Here is a 4,975-nt window from a genome sequence, read left to right on the forward strand (position 1 = left end):
TGTTCCGACCAGGGACAGAACAGATGGTCCTGGACAAAATGGGAAAAAGATGTAGAACAAAACTCAAATTTCTAAAAAAACACCATACTTATTTGACCAGTAGAGACTAGAGGAACCCCCGAGACTATCACCCTTGGGATACCCATTAAACTTGGAACTCAACCACTCCCGAAGGTCAACTATCAACCAAAAGACAGAGTGGTCCATAAAATAAATATCACCCATGAGTACTATGCTCTTCTAAACAATCATCTAAATGAGACCTAATGGTCAACATTTACCCTAGACCGAAGATGAGAAGATAAGGGAGGACAAGGAAGCCAGATTAATGGAAACAGAACAACGAGAACGGAAATAATGAGAATGCTGACACATTGTGAAAAACATATTTAATGTCACTGAATAATATGTATAGAAATTGCTAAATGAGAACATAACTTGCCATGTAAATTTTCTCTAAAATAACTATATATATATATATATGTATATATATATATATACACACATGTAGTATGTGACTGCTATTATAAACAACAAAAGGTTTACATACAGAAAAAAAAAATCTTTGATGGTTACCAGGGATGGGGGGGGAGGGCGGGAAAATACCAAATAGATAGTAAACACGTGTTAATATTCGTGAAGGGAAAGGCAATGCATAATATGGGAGAAGTCAGCACTACATGATCAAAGCAAGAGAGGACACTGAGAGGAACACAGTAATAAAAGGTAACTTTTTTTTTATGGTAACTGCTATGGCAACTACTATAGCATAGAGAATCCTGCAACAATAGTATTAACAAATCGTTTACGAACAGATACACAGATAGATACTCCAAGAGCTGTGGGAGGTGTAAGGGAGCACACCCACCAGCAGACACAGGTTCGGTGGTGGATATTTCTAAATACACGACTGCAGATGCTCCTCAGATGTTAACACAAGTGGCCCAGTCAGGGAAACCTCTTAGATATAACCAGACACCTCATGGGATGAAGTTCCTAGGCTCAAAGGCAAAGGACCATAGACTCGGGGGATTTCTACAGCAACTGGCACAAAATAGTTTATAAAGGCAATGTTCTACATCCTACTTTGGTGACTAGCATCTAGGGTCTTAAAACTTACAAGCAGCCACCTAAGATACAACTATCTGTCTCTTCCAGTCTGGAGGAAAGGAAAATGAAAAAATCAAACACTCGAGGGAACAATGAGTCCAAAGAAGTAACGGACCACATGAACCACAGCCTCCACAGCCCCGAGACCGGAAGAACTAGATAGATGGTGCCCAGCTACCACTGCCAACCTCTCTGACTAGAATCACAAAAGAGGATTCTGGACAGAGTGAGAGAAAATATAGAACAAAAAACCAAATTCACAAAAAAAGACCGGACTTACAGGTCTGACAGAGACTGGAGAAACCCCCGAGACTATGGCCCTAAGATACCCTTCAGACCTGGAACTGAAGCCATTCCCAGAGACCACCTTCCAGCTAAACAACAGACAATCCCATAAAATAAACAATAATACCCAACAGGAACACGTTCCTTAGAACAATCAATTATATGAGATCAAAAGGGCAATATTTGCCCAAAAGCAAAGATGAGAAGGCAGGAAGAGGTAGAAAATCAGGACAAAAGGAACCGGATCCCAGGACACAAAACATATAATTACTGTTGAAATAAAGTTTGTCCCAAACTTTTCCTTTATCTTATCCCATACTTTTTAATCTAACCTTAGCCCTTTTCCCTTACCAAAACACATCCTGCAGACTCAATCCAGCCCAAGCCACTTAAAAAGATTTTGGAAACTGCCTTTAAGTCGACTTACTACAAAACATAATAACTTTTAGAACTAATTCACTTTCATTAATTCCTGGTAATATTACAACTGTTCAATTTATAAGAGCACTTATTTACCTCTAAACCAGCCAGAACAAAGCTCTTTGAAAGAATATTATAATCTAATTTGATAATACCATCTGGAGGTAGGAAAACACTACATTTTCACAACCCTATTTTCTGTACCCTTTAAAGACTCTTTTAGAGAAGCAATTCAGAATAGCTTTTGTCTTTTTGAGGCCTCATTAAATGAGCAAAATAAACAATCTATCCTTTATTCAGTACACTTTTCAAATGAACCAATTTATATTAAAAAGTTTCTCAAAGTAGCTACCGAAGGCCCGAAAGCCCAAACCATCCTTGGTGAAATTATCCCATTCAGAAAGACAGGCATGCTCAGGAAGCTGTTTTTCTGGAAGAGGAAAGAACCTAGACTTTGCCAGACTCAAGAAAGCTGTCAAAGTCAGCCTTGGCCACTCTCCCTGACAGCAGGTGATAAAGCCTAGAGAGAAGCTCTTCTCTAGATCAAAGCTGAAGCTCTACAGATGAAAACAAGACAGAAGAACCACAAACTTACCAGTGTGTGAGCCGGCTCAATCAGGCTTGTACAGCCTACGCACCTGGTTTCTACTCTATGATTTTCCTTTTTAATGACAATACACAATTTTAGACAGCACCACGCTTTTAAACAAGCAAAGCAAATTGGGAACCCAGTTTCCTAAAATGGATATAATAACTCTAAGTTTTCTTTGGAAAGGGTAACCTATCTCAACAGAAAAAAAACAGGCTCTAAATCCCTAATTTTAAAATTTATTAACACGCCAGAGTCTCAGATGGAGGGATCCCAGACCATTTTGACTCAGCTGAATTCATTTTAAAAGCTGCCTGAGGCCTCTGTCAGACTCAGTCAGATTTTCCGTATCGAACCCAGTCTGATTTCTCTTGGACCCAGTCCAAGGAGAGTGTTCAAACAATGCAAACAGAAAGCAATAACGAAACCTGAGCATCAAACAGAAGTTCCCCAAAGAGGAAAAGGACAAAGCAAATGGAAACTCATTTTCCCAAAGTGGACGAAAAGAGCAGATGGGAACCTATTTCCCCAAAATGCCCACTGAAATTCCAAATCACCTCCAGTATATTCAGTTCGTTTTTCAGAAAACAATTATATGGTTAATAGCATTTTTGAACATGAACCCCAAACCAGCACCCCCAATAGGCAGGAGCTCCAAGCTCACTTTTCCTAGATGCTGAGGATCCTATTTCCTTAGGTTGAAACTTTGATTTCCCAGAGCCAAATAAAACTCCAAGTAGGGAGTCGGCTGTGGGGTTTGGTGAGTGTTTTGTTTTACAGTGTTCCTCCATGACATCAGAGTTTTCTCACGGCTGGCAGACAGCCTGCTGCCACTATACCCAACCTATGCCCAGCTTATCCTCACGAGTGTCTTTCTGTTGGTGGCAAGTGCCCTAAAGGCCCTCAGTTCTCACTTCATGCCCACCCATTTCTGCCGTTTAAGAAGGCTCTGAGATTCCTCTGTAACAACCATTCGAAACCTGGTTTCAATTTTTATGAAGCCAGTTCATTCTTGTTGGTGAAGTAGTTACGCGCTAGGGCTGCTACCAAAGGCTTCTGTAAAGATTTACACCCTAAGAAACCCTATGGGGCAGTTCTACTCAGTCCTTTAGGGTCGCTATGAGTCGGAATCGACTCGATGGCAATGGACTGGTTTTTGGTTAGCTCATCCCGCTGGAAAGGGACCTAGTCTCTTACAATTTCAAATTAATTTTAATTAAGGAGCTAAGCTTCGAGCAAAACGGGGAGCTCAAGATCCGAGAGTTCTTGCCATGGGCCTGAAGAGACCAGGGAGAAGCAGAGAACGACAATAAATGCTCTATGGGCTAAGTTCCTGATTCCCTGTTGAGGATTCAGGGACATGGGAAGATATCTTTGAAGTCCCACTTCTGATGCCATGTTTCTATTAAAATAAAATCATATTACTCCAATAATAGAAATGGGTTAAAATTTAATACACAACTTGCAAATCGCGGTAACATTTCGACTAAACCAAAAGAAACCCATTGCTGTCGAGTGGATTCCAATTCATAGAAAACCTGTAGAACAGAAAAACGGCCCTATAGGGTTTCAAAGGAGAAGCTGGTGGATTCAAATTACCGACCTTTTTAGTTAGCAGCCAAGCTTTTAACCACTGCACCACCAGGGCTCCACCATTTGACTAAAGTCAAAAATGTTCCAAAGAATAAAGAACTTCCAAAGATTCTTAATATACCCAGTCTTACAAACACTGCCATGGAAAATTGGCCAGAATAGAAGTGACTAAAAAAAAAAAAATTGTGGTCAGGAGGGATTGTGTTGAAGAACAATAAAAATAATTACTGATTTACCCTAAGACATAGATCCAGTCTCTGTGGATGCTGTCCATAGATAATTAAAAGAACACAATGCCTAAGGCAAAATATTCTTTACGAATTAATCTAGGCCACTGTTTGACTTAAAGGTGACTTTAGGAAACTGATATTCTCAAGGCGCAAGGTTCAAAGGTCAACTCAAAGCGATAGCTTGGTTGAGTGGTCACCTCAGCCTCCATAAAACCAAAAACTAAAGAGTCGATGCCGACTCACAGCGACCCTATAGGACAGAGTGGAACTGCGCCATAGAGTTCCAAGGAGCGCCTGGCGGATTCAAACTGCTGACCCTTTGGTTAGCAGCCATAGCACTTTACCACTACGCCAGCGGGGTTTCCTCAACCTCCATGGAACCCAGAAATCTGGATTCCACCAGAATTAAAACTGTCAGCAGGAACTCATTATGAGGCTTCACCGTGGAGCCTTGGCTCGGTTCCTGGGCGGGCGGGAGGGGCATCAACCATCCGGAAAGAACGGCGATCCCGAGGAGGGGCCTTTGGGCTGGCCAGGCCAGGGCGACGCGCTAACCCTCCACCTGCCGTACAGCTCCGTGGACACGCGGCTGGAGGCCAAACACCGCCCTATCCACGCATGCGCCTTCCTCGGGCGCCGGCCCCGCCCCGCGTTGACCGGAGAAAGGGGCGTGGCGCCGCGCTCGCGCTGCGCCCAGGAGCGCAGCGCACGGCGAGGGGCGGGGCGCGGCGCGCGGGGTTGGCGGGAC

This window comes from Elephas maximus, chromosome 8 (genome assembly GCF_024166365.1).
Source record: "Elephas maximus indicus isolate mEleMax1 chromosome 8, mEleMax1 primary haplotype, whole genome shotgun sequence".
Classification (NCBI taxonomy): domain Eukaryota; kingdom Metazoa; phylum Chordata; class Mammalia; order Proboscidea; family Elephantidae; genus Elephas; species Elephas maximus.